This window comes from Myzus persicae, unplaced genomic scaffold (genome assembly GCF_001856785.1).
Source record: "Myzus persicae strain clone G006 unplaced genomic scaffold, MPER_G0061.0, whole genome shotgun sequence".
Taxonomy (NCBI): domain Eukaryota; kingdom Metazoa; phylum Arthropoda; class Insecta; order Hemiptera; family Aphididae; genus Myzus; species Myzus persicae.
Genome location: NW_019100469.1, coordinates 1,404,355 through 1,424,900, shown reverse-complemented (window position 1 = coordinate 1,424,900; position 20,546 = coordinate 1,404,355). Strand labels below are relative to the sequence as shown.

The following is a 20,546-nucleotide window of genomic DNA, read 5'->3' as shown; positions in this document are numbered from 1 at the left end:
AATTTTGTCCATCTATAATATGTGCAAAGCACTTTCACAAAATCGATCTGACGTCGTTTTATGTATAATTTAATCATAAATACGGGGTTCTGTAAGTTCCATAGATAACAATAATTTGAATTCCAGTAACAAATATCTAGACTTTTTGATAGAGGTACCTACAAAGTAATAAAGATTATTTATATTTTCTCAAATTATCAATTATTTTGTTACATATGAACAACATAAATTATTTTTAAGTATATTATATAGAATTATTATTTTTTTTTTAAATTTAAATTTAATATTGTTAATGTTTACCATAAGCATAATATGTGATTCAGTACAAGAATAGCAATGAAGAACATGACGAAAGAAATTACCCAACAGTAATATTTTTGAAATATTTTTCATCAATTATTTTTAGTACGAATGTGTTTAAAACGTTTTATTGGAATTTTGATTTTATTGTCAACATATTTTAATGATTGTGATTTTACCTTTTTTTTTTCAAGTTAAAGTTATGATTATAATGTATAATTTAGTTATCTACTCATTACCAAGAATAGGGCAAAGTATACTTAAATATTCATCATTAGTATTATATGGCTTTATTCACATCCCATATTATTATGCTCTTGATCTTATTAAAAACTATCACCTACACAATAATTATTTGGAATCTCGTAAAGAGAGTCTTAAATCAATCAACAATATGAAAAATGAATAAAACCCTTCATATTTATATATCACATTACATACAGTTATATTTACAATCAGTAATATTTTATATTACTAATACCCAATATATAATATTAACTTGTACATGTGAATATTCTAGATTCAATAGCCCCTTATATTAAGGAAAACGAACGTCACATAAAGACACCTTAAATTTGGGTTTCGTTCATCTAACCTATGGCTATATGTTCGATAATTTATATTCTTGGAAGTCATGTATTAGTATTAAAATGGAGACAACAATTTATCTGTTTGAAACATTATTTGTCAAAATTTAAAAATGAATACTATGATTATTTTTTAATATTATAGCTTCAGGTGTATTTAAATTCTCCAAATTAATACAAAAAGTTCTAAACCGAAATAGAATCCGCAGTTGAACAGGACAAAGGCGGACTATAAAACAGCAAAACATAATGCTGATGTAAAAAATACTCAGCCTAAATGTTTCAACAACTAATTTATGATGACGATAGATTAGAATTTTTAAATAGTATAGTACATAATTAAGCTTTATGAATATTTATGATTTTTTTTTTTTACATTAACATTATTTTATTTATTTATAATAGTACATTTTAATTATCCTAGTGGTGCTACAATAATAATACAATATAATTATTTATTTCATTAGAATGCGGGGTTTTTATTCTTTATTTGTACCAATTAATTACTATAAAGGTACTTATTATTGTTTATAAAAGTACACAAATTGAAAAAGTACAAAATTTGGTGTTTGGATAAAAATAAACAAATAAATAATTGTTCGAATACCTAACTTTTCAAACACATGAACTTTTCAACACATACATTTTTGAGAGCATAATAATTTTCGAACAGTTGACTCACATCCCAAAAATACTGTTCTATACACAAAAAGAGTCCTATATTTTTTGAATCGACACACTCAAAGATATACAACCTTCAAAAAAATAAATTACATTTCACAAACAGAGGTGGTCGAATTCCACTAAACCCTGTGCAATCAAACAATAGATTAATCATAGTTTGAAGTAATAATTAACACAAGACTTGAAATCAGCAACAGAACAATATCACACAGCTTCCACGGCAAAAATGAACCCCCAATATTCACTTTCTGTGAAGTTCATGGGATCATGTATATATATATATATATAAGTATATTTTGACCAAATGCCGCACTTAAACCAGAAAAGAGAAGTTTCTTAACTTCCGGAATCACTGGTCGAATCGCTCAATCAGGACCTAGACTCTATTTAGGCCACCGTCAAATTCATCGTTTCCGCTAGTTTACAAAACTAAATCTCAACCGTTTATAGATAATACTGGTGTCGTATTTGTTAACTATTTATCCTTAAGTATTAGTAGTATTACACATATCAAATTGCAAATATTATACTAAATAATTTAAGGACGATAATAATTTTACAATTATAGTTGTGTAAAATAACTTTACTCTATTTAGACCATAAATATAAACGTCTATGATTTAAATGTCAATTCTGTGTAACAGACGAATAAATAATTTTGAAGACTATAAAAAAAATATATTGTACCCTTAATTGTTTTATTGTTTAAAATAAATGGTGGAATTATAATTTATATAAAAGTATACAAATTTGGAAATCGTATCAATTTTTTTTTTATGCGTAACACATATTTTCTATGTTAGATATTGCGTTCTTTATTCTATATCAAATATAAAATCAAACACTCAAGTTATTAGACTTACAATAGATAGCCAGGTATACTGTACACGTAATACTTAAATAAATATTTTCAAAGGTTAACTAAACCATTGAAATTGTTATATTTTATTAGTCGTTACAACTGAATTGTTTTTATTTCTTGCCAAGTCAAACGAAAATTGATTTTATGAATTTGATGACAGTATTATAATATAATATTAAATAAATAATAAATAATATATAGTACAGAATATACTATATATATATATATTATGAATATTGATTAATTGCTTGACATTTTTAAATGTATATGCAATGATTTGCATAAATAAATATTTTTTTGGTGGCCGAGTGAAAAAAACACGATCATTAACAATAAGGATTTATCATTCATAGACGTCAGTGAAGTCAGCGACGCTCACCAAACATTATTGAATATTAGCAATGGGTCTTAAATGGTCTTTCGTTATTGAAGCTCACAAAAACCACAATCAATAAGTCGCACTACCATCACACCCCTTTCGCCCAGTGTCGACTTTTATGCGTACGACGTAGCTAGCACGCGAAAAGTAGGTAATCTATTTGTCGTAACGTATATTATCAAAACTGATAATCTATATAGAAGCCATTTGAACCTCGTTTACGTGTAAAATGTTTTCTTCGCTCGATGTCTAAAATAGACCATTTTCTATATAATATATTAGCAATGCCTAGTGCCAGTATACGCATGTATAGTCACAAATCCCAATGGATTAGTGCGATAAATGTTCAAACCGATCTCAGATCACAAAAATATTACTTATCATTATAAAAACATTATAGCCGCCTGTAATCGCGCCTAAATGATATTTTACATGACGTAATAATAGTATTATATTTGTGGAAGTACGCGTCATACACGAATTTTTGTTCTTCATTATGGCGAAAAATAATCTATAATATTATTTCACACATTTTTAGAGAAATTATATTTTTTAGTGTGCATATAAATCGTGTCGTGTTGTAGTGTAGTGTATATTTTATTATAATACAGATATTATTTAGTGCGAAGTATTCGAAAAAGTTACCGTACACAGGTATACCTACAAACGTATGACATTAATTCATATTTTATCTACATTTATAACGCGATTTATTGCTTTAAAAATTGTGAACTTCTACACGAATGTTCGTGCTATTTATTAAAACAGAATAAATTTAAATGTTTGATCATTTAGTACGATACCTTTTTAATATTTCATATTATATTCAACATAATATTATTCATAGAGCCATGAAAATTGTTTTATGCAAATATTGATAATATTGTTAAGATTTAAAAAATGATTATGATAATGTATTTAAAATGTACATACATAGTTTCCATGTGATATATCATTGTATTGGTGTTTTAAATTTTATTATAATTGTGTAAAAATTTGGGATAAATTATTTAATTTTCTATTGAGCGTATTATATTATGAAGTTGTATTATTATTATTTCAGAAAAAGAAAAGAAAATCAATTTACATAATAATTTTAAACTTTAATTGAAAAATTAAACTCAATAAGTAATTCAAAATGCAGGTGTTTGGAATATGTGTTTAACCAAATTAATTATAATCTTTGGAAAGTATTCATAAAGTTTAATAAGAATCTACTAATATAGATTTCATACAATTTATACACACAAATTAATTTTTATACCATCAGATTGTTAAATTATTAAAATGCCCTGTTATATATTTAAGGCCAGAATACACTCGTGAAATACGAGCCGGCCATCCGTTGCTATTGCATTTTTGTTAGATATCTTGAGTATGATATCTTTGATATCTTTGGTTAAATATCATTAAAAAATAGTTCAATAATTGTTAAGGCTACTATAGGTTCCTTAAATGATATTACGGTGGTACAAGAACCTTAAATTCTGAATTTTCTTGTCTGTTACAAAAAATTTCAATCTTGCATATTTACATTTCAGTACAAGATTTAATGAAAATATCATAAAAAAAAAATCGAAATTTGGGTTGCTGGTGGCTAAAGTGATGGAGATAAATTTTCTCGCTACATAATTAATCTGTGAACAATGTTGGCATTGAATGAAATCGAATTTCAATGATACTTTGTTCACATGAATTTGGAAATTATTAGAGATTTAATAAAATATAGAATATATTTACTATTATCTTCTTTGTTTCTGAACATCTTAAGTATTATTATTTAGTTGCAGACATTGATACATTTATTTTTATTTATATGATAAAATTTATAATAACGTACATAGGTTATTATCTATACTAATATTATATGCTCATACTCATTACAATCATCGTTTTAATTCATTTTAAAAATTATTTTCTACGTAACGCTATTAACCAACGTCCATTATCCAATTTTACTTCTACTGATTTATTACCCTGTGTCCCTGTCTAATAGTTTTATTTGGTTTGTGATTTTCTCACTTCTGCAAAACATAGGTTATTATTTTAAGTTCCAAATTCATCATAATTTTATATATTACACAATTGAAAAAGCGATTTTGATGGATGCTAAGCTTATGAAGAATGTATTCTTTATTTTACAACTCATGGAAAAAATTGTTTTTGTAATTTTAAATGTTCAAAGTAGTTATAATATAAAAAAAATTATAAGGACAAGTCTCAATACCTTGATGGGTAAATCTTCCCTTAATTATTTTTTTCAATTATTTTCCTTTGAAAAATTATTTGAATTTGAGTACATATTGAGAAGATTTCTATTGCACTTCAACTTTAATTTGTTAATTTGTTACTCCTTATTCCTAACTATATTGTAGGGAAAATCACAGATGATATTAAATGATTATCTTTTCAAAAAAATGTATTACAATTAACTTTACCTACAAACGTGATTACTGTTTTTGTTTATTATGTGTTATTTCAATTTTATCAGAAAACTTTTTGGCTAGCTGTAAAACGCTTACTTTGTAAGTTATCAAAAAAGCACGTAGTAAATACAGTTTTTTACAACATATTTTGAACGTTTAAAGGAATCTTAAAAAATAAAAAGTTTCTCTTTGTATCGAGCATACTAGAGATATTTTTGAATCATTTAACGTTTAAAAACTTCAACGGAATTTTTCTTATATTCACCGCCTTTGGCTGTTTATAAAATATGTATATACGTCAATAATAATAAAATTCTTACTTGTAACTTTAGAGTAATGGAATTCTTGTTTAAATATACGAATACCGTTTTCTATATATAGGTATGTACAAAAATAGCGTAAAACGTAGAACTGGGTTTATTTTTCTTTAAATATATTATTATATTTTTGACAGTTTATGATGAAAAAATAAAAAATAATGATAATAAAATAAAATATATAAAACGAATATTATTTTTCGGTAACCACCCATAAAAAAAATATTTCGTGGTTGCGGCGACGTGACCGTTTGAAATGTTTTTAACGCGCGTTCACAGCTGCGGCGGCTATATTTAGTAACGTTCTGTCCGTCGGTAAACAGTACGTGATCGGGTCGGCACTATAAACAATAATAATAATATGATAATGCGAGTTTATTGAACGTTCGCGTGAGTTCGCAGCGTTTGTGTTTACGGTATATTGTTATCATGTACATCGGACAAACAAACGCGTTTCGGACAGCTCAATCGTGAGCGCTCGAAACATCATTTCGGATGGGTGGTGGGTAGGTCCGGGGTGAGGCGATTACAGTGTTATATATAGTATATTATCATTATACGCGATGGTGATATTGTCGCAAAAACACATCTATGGTGAGTGTATGTGTGTGGAGGTATGCGTATCGGCCACTAGCAATACTATCGAGGTCAAAGCCAGTGTTTGGTGGGTTTGCAGGGGCAAGTGTATAATCTGGGTGTGCTCAGTTTTAATTTCCATCCCTCCCAGCTCAATTCCAATCGTGTTGAGAAATTTTTTTTTAAATGAATTGTTTCAATATACATCCTTTTATCTACGGTATAATAATCTGTGATAATAATAATAATATATATATTTTTATTTATTTTTTTTTTGTTATTAAAGAAAAACCTCCACCATTGGCTTGTTTTACATAATATGGTCTTAAATAATTTAAATTAAATTGTGCGATTCAATGTCTTCCGTAAATAAAAATTATATTTTTGATGGATTCTTCGTCGGGGCCCAGGGATTTGTGAAGGTGTTCATGTATATTGTGTTTTTGTCTGGCCTCTTTCGTGTCTCTACATTCGGTAATGATATGCTTGATTGAAATTTGATACACGCATTTAATACATGTTTTTGGTGGCTCTTTTTTATTAGGTGGCCATGTGTGTGGTGTATATGACCTATTCTGAGGCGATACAACTTAATTTCTTCTTTTGAGAGACATTGGGTTATTCCATTTTTCTGTTGTTCTTTTTATTTCGTTTAATTTAGTGTTCATTTTTAGCCATTAGTTATGCCGTTTATTTTGAATTCGGTTGTAATGATAGTAATGATGATATAAAACGTTTGTTATATTTTACGTTTTAGATTTGTCGGTAGTATACTTTCGAATTATTTTCCGAGATGGAATCGGTAACGGCGACCTCTTACGTATTATTTTTAGAACAGTGAATTAGCTTCTGCAACTATAAGTCATTATCGTAGCAACAATTTTACAAGTTGGTTAAAAAATATATATCTTAGTTATTATAGTGTTATAGTAGCTATATTGTATAAAAGTTCGAGTGTAGGGTTGGTAAGTTTCAGCCTACTGTGGTTGTTAGTTTTAATACTAATCATAATAATAACGATACTAATATTACTGTCCCGACTGTGCCGTATTGACCGGTTGCAGATAACCAAATCGTGCTAGGCGAGGTCCGATGAGCCTTGCGAAGTGAGCGTGTCGTGACGAGTTTAGTGTGTAACACGACGGAGAAGGAATTATATAAGGACGTGGCCCCGAATGACAGTCGCAATTAATTATTACTGTTCGTGTTCAGGCGATGAGGCCACGTGCGAGCAAGGGACCATTTACCAAAAACTAATGCAAGCGTCCAAATTGCTTCGTAATTAATAACCTGCGTCGTCGACGACGGCGGACGAATCCGCTCCGGCGGATAGATGGTGTGAGAGGGACGAGACGTGTGTGGGTCGCGCTCGCGGGTGAGACCGAGGAGGAGGATTGATCCTAGATCCCTCGCGCCCCGGGGTCCTGCGACTTCGGTGGTCGAGGACTATACTGTTTTGTTATTATAATCGAGCGTGACGGACGACGAAATAAAGACGGCGTCGCCCCGGCCGACGCCTGTGGGTTCGCTCGAAACGTGACAAACGATTTAATATTGTATAATATATTATAATACAGTAATAAATTATAATATTATTACATTTATAACTATTTATGCTAATGATACACGTCTTATAATGTATAGTGGACAGCAGTTTAAGGTGAATTGTTTTCAAATAATTACACATCTCGAGACGTTTCAGCAAAGAAATATAATTTCGTAATATCCTATATTTTGTATTTCCTTCACGCCGCTGCATGCGGTGTTAAATGCTCTATTAACGCAACTACGCGAGTGGTAAGTATAATACCATATTTTCTTTAAATTTTTAAACAGTCAAAAAGAAAATTATTGAACATTTAAATGTTCAAATCACGATTGACAAATTGAAAATCTGCTATAATATTGTGCAAATGCTATGCGAAATAGGGGTTGGTTGTGGCATAGAATATACCACAAATTGGTACTATTTAAATATAAGTGTCTACATGCTTAAGTGCATAGTGATCATAAATTATTGTAAGCTATCCATTCTATACCCAACGGTATACAAGTTATTTCAGGAAAGTCCACGAAAAATGATGTTTATCTTTAGAACATAATAATATAACGAATAAATATTATATCGACGGAAAAATAACAAAATCTCTCTGTAGCTACTGGAAGGACTGAGGCCTGACACCCATAGCCATTCGGAATCGTTTTATGGCAGACAAAAAGCCACGAGACATTTTTATTCGTTAGTTTTAGTGCAGAGAGTTTATTTTTTTCAATTGGTTGGAGCCAAATTCTTCAGACCACCCTCAGAGAATGCGGCGATAAACGTACCCGCCGACCGGAAACCAAAATAACGGTTTTCCTTTGACCACCTCATGCCAATGCACTCACCCTTTACGTTTCGCGCCTACGGTAATAGTACCTATCCACCTGCCGACGGCGATAATGATATTGGCGCACTGTTCTGAAAGTTATCGTAATAATAGTATTATGATGGAATACCATCTCTCAGTTATCAAAGTACCAAGTCGTTATAATATTCAAGGCTTGGTCTTACATATGGATTCAACAGTATCATCGTCGCATTGTGGATATTATATTATACAATCCCTATGAACAATTTAATCGTTTTTCTCGTCATTTCAATGAACATAATATATTTTGTCATCAACAGTTTCGATACGCAGTATAATTTGGTGGAGTGTAACCGCGATCGTCAATCTCCAAATCGATTCACCAATCGCATGCTCATTCTCATACCGCTTAGAATAATATGTTTTAATTTTGATTTTTGTTTATGAACTTAATAGCCAGAAATATAGCCACTGCTTTGGTTGTTTCAAGTAGTAGTATATACATGTATTTGATATTTAATTTGAAAATGTAAAATCAAGTTCTATTATGATTTTTTTTTTATAAGCAATTTGAGATTATCAGTGACAAAATTATCTTTAAACACATGAAATAAATGATATTCATTTAGATACAAGTAAGTATTTTGTTATTAATATATTGCTCAGGGTTCGTAACCGAAATGATTATTGTAGGTTACGGGTGACAGTTAAATGTAGATAAATTATGATTTTTGTGAAAGCTTAGGTATATTGAAGTCTATTAATTTGTTTTTTTGTGATACTTTTTTTTGTTTTGAAGTTTTAATTCTCAATTTATGCTGAGGTTTTTCTAAACAATTATCTTATGGTAGGTATTGAAGATTACATTATTTTTAACTGTTAAATGCACTGCATGAAGTTCCACACCACCCCAGAACTTCCTTCCACATTACATACCCCTTCGTTTAAGAATAAATCGGCTGGCAAATATTTATTTTAAAATAATTTCTTAGGTAAAAACTAATAATATATATGTAACTTTTATGAATTAATTTTGATAAGGTTATTATTATTTTTTTTTTTAAACATAAGACATTCCTAGCCTAAGGCTATCTATATCTAGTGATGTTTGACAATTTACATAGTATAAAGTTATTGAATAAATACAATTTTTAGTTATGACTTTTGGACTTATCAATTCTTAAGTTTTAACTTGTATATGGATTTTGCAAAATTAAGATTTCAGTATGTAATTTTTTTATTTTAGATAAAATAAAATAGATTATTTGAAATACGTTTTACTATGGCTACATATCTTGATTTTTTTTTGTGCTGATTTTTATATTTATGATTAAATAAACAGTGACAACTGGGTAACGGTGAACCATGTTTAGAGTACGGATTACAGCACTAAAAAGTATCATAATGTGTAGTAAAAATATTGAAAATCGTGAAAATCGTGTAAATATGCATAAAATAAACTTTTAAATAAGCATTGATAGTAAAAGAAAATGAATATAATCAAATAGTATATTTGATAACTAGATATTCATACTTTAGATAATACTTTTTTTTTTTTTAAACTATTATTAGTTTAATGAAAAAAAGATAATATGTTTCATGACTAATTTTTTGTAGAATTTTTTACTCTCAATATATATTGTATACTTTTTTTATAATTGGAAACAGTTAATAATCTTATTTTAATTCACTTCAATGTATAATAAACCAATAAGTATCACATGTTATCAATATATGCAATTATCTTCAAAAATCTAAAATTATAAAAAGGAAAAATAATATATTATTCAATCGTATAAAAGTCTATTCTCAAGTCTCAGCGTTTATTATGTTCGTACATAATATTATATGCACGAATGTGTAAGTTGTATTTATACAAAAAATAAAACAGTTAAATATTGTTCACGAGTTAGGTGTATTTTATAATTTATTCTGCATGTTTTGTCTTCTAGTCTACAAAAGTATACTTGAAAACAAAAAGTTTGAGTAGTTACAGATCTATAAAGTTCGTAAAACTCTCATAAATTTGGTCTCAATTCGAGTTAGCTGTCAAAATTAATACTTGGATATCTTGAACTTTGTCATTGTAAAAATTATGAGTTTGATTGTCCACGTAGATAAAATATCAACTTTAAGTTCAATTTATACAATCGTGATCACATTCCATGTACATTCAATACATACAGTTTTACTTTTTGGTAGGTGTCGTTCGGCCAACCAATAAAATGTAAATACAACGCGATGACAATTTTATTATGCATAATAAGTTGATAAGCATCTTCAGTACTTGCAATACCGTTATAATAAAATTAAAATAAATATAAAATAATAATATAAGGGTTAATTATGTGTCAGATTTTAAATTTTATATGCATGCTGAACCAAAATTAAATGACAATTCTATAAACGACTGGTGGCTTGTGAGTATTTATGGTTCATTACTTATTTCGTTCTTCTCAATCAAGCTGCACAGAAAAATGTCGAAAATATAAACTAAGATAAATCATTTGTTACACTTTGTTATTTTTCACCGTTACTCAGTGTATACTATAATATAGTATATATAATACGTTTTCTGAAACTTATAAATTGTATTTTAAAATAAACAAACGTCAATTTTTGAATATGTTTATTCTTATCTCAACATTTTTCATAAATATCGATCATAGTATTAAATCCATTTATCACTTTATAATCAATTTATAGAAAATAAAAGAAAACACTATGATGGTAGGTACTCAGACATTTGAGATTTTTTTATAAGAATTTACATAAAATAATGTAGAGATTGTGTTTAACAGTTTAACTTACAAATGACATAATATTATTATTTCGAATCATAATATGATTTTTTTTTATGTAGAAGTTGTGAGCATTCATTTTAAAATTCATGTAAATTACATTTTCTGATATTCTTTTACGACAAAGTTATTAGGTATATATCATTATTTATTTTAAATATTTTGTTATTGATGTTTTTCAAAATATATCCAGTTAACCGAAATGATTATTTTTATATTTACCTTTATGATAAATTAATATCAAATGTATCAATTAAGTGTACTATATATGCTACTAAATTTTGCTTGAATAATCAATAATTTGATTACAATTATTTTAATTAAAAAGAAAATTCATTTGAATTTCTAAGACTTAAAGAACCTTTAACTTTCGATAAAAACATCTAAAAATATTGTTCATTGTAAGTAATGAAAACAATGTTTTATTGAACAAAATTATAATTTAACCTAAGACACAACAATAAAGTGTAAAGGTTGTTTGAATTTTAGAATTCTATATTTAGCCAGTAAGGTGTTAAAACATTATTTCATTGGTGTCATGTCACATTTCCTAAAAATCCTTATATCAATTCCCTGATCTAAATACGAATGAAATAGTTAACCCTTATTATATTTTGTACGGACGAACATGAGACTTAGTTTGAAGTGTTTATTGTGTTGATAGGTACCTAAATTGCACACTTACCGAAACCACTGGTTATTTATATCAAATTCTAGTTGCTTGTAAGTCACAAGATAAAATTAACGAATACTTTTGATTACTTTGCCCATTGGCCACCAACATAGTATATGAACTAAATCGCCAGTATAGGTATATTTGATACGAGTGATACTAATACACATTTTTTATTATAACGATGTATACACTATTATAATTAATTTATTAAAACTTTAAACATAAGTAAGGTTCAAAAGCTCTAGACCAGAAACAATTTGTATTCTTTCAAGCGTGAACTTTTAATATTTAAATAATGACGGTTACGTCATATTTATAAAACTTTCTCAAAAATGTTCACCTTAAAATTACGATACATTTTGATTAGGTTCTGTAATATGCGAATAATCGGAATAAATTATGAGAAAACAAGTTATACTGGAAAATGAAATACAAGATGCATTATTTTTAAATGTTTAATGATTATTAAAAAAAAAAAAAATATGATGTATCTTATATAATCTATCAAAAGACTAAAATATTATAAATTTACAACTACCTGAAATTTTTAATATAACTATAACAATAAAAATTACAATTATACATGTCTTATTAATTTATACTACTTATAACTACTTTAAATTAATGTTTGATCATTTATAAATTTATCTGAAGGATCAAAGAATACTTTTGGTCTATGATTAAATTAATTTGTATAGGTAAGTGGGCTTGATAAATGAAAATACATTTTATATTTTATACATTGTAGTTTTAACAGTTTTATAGTTAGGTAAACAACATAATTAATTCAGAAAATAAATAATTAAAAATATGTTAATAATAACTCAACAATATTTTTTGACTTCAATCAGAATTTTGTTTTTACTATTAAGGCCCAACTATGTGAATGATTATGTTAACATTTGTAAAAGTTACAAATAGTATATGTATGTATCTACTTCTTCATATTACTTTAGCTTCTCAGATATTGAAATATGATAATAATATTGTATTATTTTCAGCTCTTATAGTGATTCATACGAACTTTCTAGAATGTATAGCTTAATTCTGATGTAGATTTGCATGAATTCAAGTGAGGTTTATTGGGTTTCTGCACTATAAAGATTCTTCAGAAGACAGAAAATATTATGGCGAGGTCCCATACGCAATTGTGTCAACCACGTGTCAGATTTGAAGCCTGTTGATTACTATTTCATAACGACTTTAAAATATCACAGTTTGGCATAAATTTATTAAGGTTATAATGTCCTCAAGTTTGAAGTTTTGGGTTGAATTCAGTCTGTTGATTCCACTGATTAAGTATGTTTCTTATATAAGTTCTTAATAATATTAATATGAGGAGATGACTTTTTCGACATAAATATCAGTTGCTTTTTCGTTGTCTTGAATTGAATTGTATATACGTAATAATATTAAAATGCACAAACTAAAATAGAATTTTGTTTCTATAATTCTATAGCAGTACAAAGTAAGTCTGTTTGAGACAAAGCAGATGGCAATATTTGAATTAATACCAAGTATGAAAAAATAACATTGTTTTTTGAAAATACTTATTTTTGATTTTTGGATAACTAAAAAAAAATTAAATTAAAAAACAAAATAAACACAAGTTTACTTACTTATATAAAAATACTTTTTATCTTATCAACATAATATTGTAGTATTTAAAAATGGATGTTCAAACGAAACTGTTTAAACTAAATGATATTGTTTCATTCTTGTTTTGTTTTGTTTTGTTTTTTTTTTTTTTTTTATCAAATAGGTATAAGTGTAACTTAAATAAGATACATTGACTCCTATTTTTTTTATACCCATGTAATACAAGGAATTTATTCAATATAAATGTAGATATTAGTTTTTAGCTTTTAGGTTATAGATTATTAGGGACCAACTAATTTAAATTTTCCGAATACTAATTTCAAGAAATATCTAAGAATAGATAATATCGATTAATCAAACGTCAAGAAATTCATATACATCTAAAATGTGAAAATATGAAATAAACTTATCCCTTCATTATATTAGATAAAGCATATTAATTATTAATTAATTTTATCACGTATTTGTAGTGTATAAGTAAATTACTCTCTGACTTCAACACAAGCTTTGCTTATAGAAGCCAGATCAATTAATTATTATTAATTATTTTGTAGGTATGTATTTTTAAAATACTGTTTATTAAATTGTTATTGTTTGAAAAAAAATGTATGGTTATTGCATTGGTAATGCGATATTTATAAAATATACTAAAACACATGACGCTTGCGAAAACTATAAAACGAATAATATAGTTTATAGACTTTTCCAAAATCTTTGCAATTATTCTCTGAACAGTTATTTGGACCGTCGGGTTAGACAGCTGGTTAATTAGTTTAATTTGTATGGGCATTAATAATAACAATATGGTTGGTATTTGGTTTCATACCGTCAATAATATTACGGTAATTATAACCGACGAAGAGCTTTAAATTCATTATATAGACGTTTCCTTGATGTTATCTACAACGCATTTATGTAAAATGTTGTGTAATGGTAATAATTGGTGAATTGACGGTAAATGGGTTTCAACTCTGAGAATCTATACTAATTTCAGCATCATACATAAGGAGATGGAATTTCTCAATTTGAGAGTGTACTCAAGGAGGAACGTACCTTTGACTATTCGTAAAGATAACCTTCAACAAGACATGCATAGTCACAATTACCGTAGATCGTTGGATTATCACGTTTGTCTTGTAGGTATGCTCCTTTTGTCTCTAGTGATCATTAAAACGTCAACCAATGGTGTTACTGTCTACTAAAACATTTAAATGTGGTTTATGGTGGAATTACTTGGGACGGAAAGATATACTTGTATTATAATATAACCATCATTGTAATTAGTTGTTGATGTGAATACACATCAATATTATGCAACCCTAACATAATATTTGATTTGCAACATAATGCCTACAATTCCACACAATATAATAATATGCAAGCACTTTAATAGGTAATATAAAATACATAACACTACGTGTTTTATAATTTACTAATTGTCATTAATGAAGTTTTGAGAAAAGATGCAACTATTTTGGGTTAATTACTATCGTTTCTGATTTCAAAGTAATAATTTTCAATACCTATTAAAAATCAATTATTCTGTATGAAGTGCATGTAGTTATTAAATGTCAAGTTTTATAGCTTTAATTTAAAAAATTTATATGACATTTATTTATTCTTTTTAACGAATACCTCATAATTAAACATTCAAATATATAGAAATTAATCATGATATTTTGTTTACAGAAATGCTCGAATAAACTACCACTTAACTATGTAATTTAATCTAAAAACATAAATGAAACGTAACTTTGACAAAAAAATATTTACATTTTGAACCGGAAGTCATTTTTGCTTACTAGAAATTAAAGTGCATATTTTATATAGAATTATAGTTGAACCCAATTAAAACAGTCCAAATAATTTGAAATGGAAATTATTTTTATCGCCATCATAAACAATGTAATATAGGTAGGTCCTCCAGAGTACAAAGTGCGTGCAATGGAAATGTCAGAACACTCAGAACCCATAAGCAAAGCATGATCATCATAAATAAATAAAACCGAAACAATATTTCTTTTTCAAAATAAGGTATCTATTTTGATATTTATTATATATTATATGTATAATAATGTGGAAAAGGTGTAATACAAATCATGAATATTATGAATGTTTTTAGATGAAAATAAAATAGATTTATAATAAACTGACTCGTTTGAATAAGATAGATTACATCTAGTATTGCACTTGATGATTATAGTAACATCGTAAATAATAAATATACAGAAAAAAAATGAATTACGCGTGTGTTCAATATTTATATAGAAATTCAGCTTTAAATAGAGTCCAGAATGAATAAATGTATGAAGGGCTGAAGTAGTGAAGTAATAGATAAAATATAAGGGCTGATTAATTCAAATTTAAATTTCAATTAAAATTTTTATTGTAATTTCAAGATACTGAATCTGATGTAACAATCATACCTTGAATGCTAGTATAACAAATCATTGGTCTTCCAATTAATGGGATGTTACTTTTTTTGATAAATTGTTTCACTTGTATGATTATATTTGAATACGTCATTTATTAGCTGCACATATTTTAGTTATGGTAGATACACGTTACCTATATCATATTATGTTTATCATATTTTGAATAAGGCAATTTAAATCCCGTATAAATTTATTATACATGAATATTATAGATTTAAAAATGTAATTTCATTAAATATCATTGGTTTTAAGAGTATATACATATTTTAAATGCGAAATCGTACCAATAAATTTTATTATACGCCCTTAATACAATAATTCCTACAGAATTACTTAAATAGTATGTTGTTCTGGTAACGTTATAGTTTTAGTTCAAATTGAAATGTATTGTTTAAATGGTGAAAATACTATCATATTTTGTCATATTTAATCTTATTTGAGATACAATTAGAATAGATTTTTGATTTAATAAATAATTAAAACAATACAATGTACGAGTAAAAACGTTGAGCTCTTTTATTTTGTTAAAATTCATCACGACTAAAATAACTGAGTTTACAAGTAAGAGTGAATATTTTTCAGTAATAATAATGTAACAAAGATTTTAATAAATAATTTATACAGATTTATATATTATTAAACTTTCCTTTATGAACAATGTCAACATATTTTGAATTCGCTAGATGGAAAAGTAAATACAGTTATTTTACTTTTTAATTAGACAGAACTTCACAGTGTTTAAACAGATAAACGATGAAGAAAAATAATACTTAAATTAAAAATCAATGTCTTCCACTATAGCTTTTATTTTTATGAAATCTTAATTTATGGCAATCCAATACTAACTTTTGAGAGTGATGGAAGTATGAAAAACGTAATTTATTTTACCTATATATCTTATATTGATTATACGTAGTAGACTGTTTTACTTACTTTTAAAATTTTAATGTATTAAACAAAGTATAAAATACACATTATATATTTTATATTTTAAAATTATAATAGTCATTACTTCAAAATAAAAAGATGATTAGTTAATAATTGAGTTATAAGATGTACGGATATATTTTAAATTTATTGTAATATTAAAATATTTATAAAAAATATATTATGAATATATTACGTTTTATAACTTTAATACTTTTTAAATTAGTTATTTAATTTGTGGATTTATCAATAACCTAAATAAAATATCCATTTCATAATAATTACGGAGTAAAACATATGCTACACAAACCCTCCTCCCCCACCATCTCTTTAAACATCATTTAAATTCAACGTGTTAATATTTTGATTCTATAGAATAAGCCAAGCAATTCAATATAACATTCAACCCATTCATTCAAATAAATATTTCGTTATTTCCCTAGGTATCGTAGAAAATTAACTTTGAGAGGTATTTTAATCATACCTTATAAGTTATAAGTACTAACCAAAAAGAAGAACCGTTTAATAAACAAATTAATAATCTTATGATGATCTAATTTTTGGGAAGAGTTATTAAGTTATATCGTATAAACATTAATAGCTGTGTACACACGTTTTCGTTGGTAGTTATTAATTAAATTAAATTAAATTAAGAATTTGCGTAGCAAACTAGTTTAATAGATTATACTTATTATAATTGATAGGCATGCATATTATAACAATAATTATCTACATTCAATCACTGTGATACAAGAAGCATAACAGTGTTATTTATAATTCTAGTCCAGTTATTATGATTTATGTACAGTCTGTGTGGTGTTGTATTTTCATTTTCAGTGATAAATTGGTTATGCCTTTAGTATTTTTGATTATTTTAACAACTGTGAAGCATAATATACTAAAATATATTGTTTTTCTTAAACAAGCTGCGTGCACGAATGAACCTCACAATAATCATGAAAAAAAATAATTATCAAAAACGTTAATAACACCATTGAAATTCAATTGTAGTATGTGTTTAATACATTTTTAAATATTATTATCGTCAGTAAAATCAAAATATTTTGTGTTATTCAACTTTTTTTTATCGTCATTTCAATTCCTATAAAATACCAAACTATAGCTTGACCCAGTTTTGAATCGTTAAATGTGCAACAAGTACCACCTAACATGAATAATTTAAAGCATGCTAGTGATTGTAGAAGAATGACTTAAACTTGGCAGTTTAGCCATTCGACAAGGTTGAATATGGAAATTGGCAGACATTCCTTGACCCCAAAGTCGTATACTTCCAGGAATCCCTTGGGTTTTTTTTGTGGGTACTTTTATCTTATTTATTTATCGTAGTAATATTTCCTCCCGTAAAGAATTTTATTCAAACGTGTATAAATTGATTGAACGTAGCAAAAGTAAAAGTATCATATTATAATAAATGGAAAAATGTAAGTGCAATATACAAATTATCTGATGCAAGATCATATTGCCTAAATGCTGCACATGCTACCACATATGATATTAATCATTTCATACAATTAAACAAACCTCATTAATTTAAATGTAGTTAACATATTGGGTCATGGCCTGGTAGACAAGTACACACAATAATATGATTTTCACCCTTAGAGACTAATAAAAATTTCATTTTACTGTTTCTAGTGTTTCCACATAAGTCGTATTAAAATCATTATTATAGTTATTAATACATTTGTAGTTACGACAAACATGAGATAATATAATATAATAGTAATCATCATTTAATTACAGAAAAAAAATTAAATATAAATAATTTTAATTAAATATAATATGGACAATATATTTGAGATTAATTGAATGTACCTACATCATCTATATTATATATTTATTAAATGATTTGTATGAACAGTTTTCGTCATATTTATCCTTATCCATTCACATGCACTAACAATATTCTGGCTTGGTTACCATAACCGAAACTTGTGTACCCTTCCCGGTTTGTTTAAATTTTGTCTTATTTCGTAGAACTGTTTTCTCATACGGTTAATTACTTTTATAAACTCAGTTACTCTGTATTTTAATGTGTAAATCGTATATGTGTCGGTATTCGAAGAATTGTTATAAATACTTGTCCTACATCCTCGTGGTTGATGGTTGTGTTGTAATTTAAGGTAAACGCACTAATCATTATTAATTAAATAGCAGGACACCAGCGCATAGCAATAGGTTAAGTAATTTTTAAAATATTTGGTTTCTATGAATAATACAATTATAAAAAAAAACATTTTTTTTATTCAAAAGTTTTTACATGGTATTTTAAACAGATATTTTTCTGAATTATTAACTTAATATTCATCAAACTACTTAAATTGTAATAAGTACAAAGAAAAAATGAAATTTTAAAATATTTGCAGAAAATTAATTTTAATTGAATTTTATAATTTTATTTTAACAATTACCATGAATTGGCTAAGTAAATTCCAACTGAAGCAGAATGAAAAACAAAAGTTTTCGTGAAACATTATTTTTCTGTCTAGTGTACCTTCGTATTGAAAATCAAAATTCTAAACATAGAAGATTAATTTATTGAAAATTACATTTCAGCAAATACAAATTTATAGACCCTTTCATTGTGGTGCGTTACTATTTGAATATCGAGTTTCCCAGTATAGAAAAATTATAACACGCTAATTACAACTCATTTTTTTTATACATTAAATATGCAATAATATTAAATTAACATGTCAACATTGTGCAGTCTAATAAATAAGTAGGTATAGTATACATAATTATGTTATTTTTAAAATAACTTATATTCTAGTATAATATATTAAATCTCGAACTGTTGAAAGTTTTTTTAGTTTATGTCATCAAACGATTAGTATTAATATTTTTAAGGTTAGATTTTCAGTACATTTAGTTGTAGTTATTACAAAAAGTACTTGAAAAACAAGGAACCAACCTTATTAAGTGTATTAAGCTGTACTTAAGACGTCAATTAAAACCGTATTTGAAAAATTATTTCATTTATATTTTAAAACATTTATTGAATACTATTGTTTTCACTCAAAGAAAACAGAGCTGATATTTAAGTCTGCGTTATGTCTCAAACAGGTGGTATACAGCGTACATGTATACATTAAGTATACTTAAAGTTTCCAAAAACACTCATTTGTTTATAAGTTGAGTTTCCTTATTAATTTAAATGAGTTGTGTAAAAGTGACTTTGACTCTCTGGAATTTACCACTTTTGATATTATTTTGAATAACTTAAATATTTAAAAATGATGACTGACGAAAAATGGCGTGTATACATTGGATAAAATATCAATAAGTACTACAAATACTGATAATAAAATTGATATTAGAGTGCACATATTTGCATATTGCAGATTACTTAATAATTATTACATCCATATACAAATACATATATTTAAATATTTCTAAAGTTAAGTACATTATAAAGTATGCTTGAGCCTTTTATAAATATCCATTATAATATTAGTATCTAGTATCTACGCACCAAACGACAGAAAAATATCCAAACAAAATCAAATGGAGTATAATCAATTTTTCTGTGATAAATTAAACAAAAACGAGTTAGGTTCTTGCTTCAATTAGAAATATAAATAGAGAAAATAAATGAAATACAT

At 26.7% G+C, this 20,546-nt stretch overlaps 1 protein-coding gene across 1 annotated transcript in view; it reads right to left on the bottom strand.

Annotated features, from left to right (window-relative positions):
• Positions 1–20,546, bottom strand: part of LOC111040196 (putative mediator of RNA polymerase II transcription subunit 26) — a 210,855-nt gene that overhangs the window by 189,224 nt on the left and 1,085 nt on the right. The gene's annotated exons all lie outside the window — the stretch shown is intronic.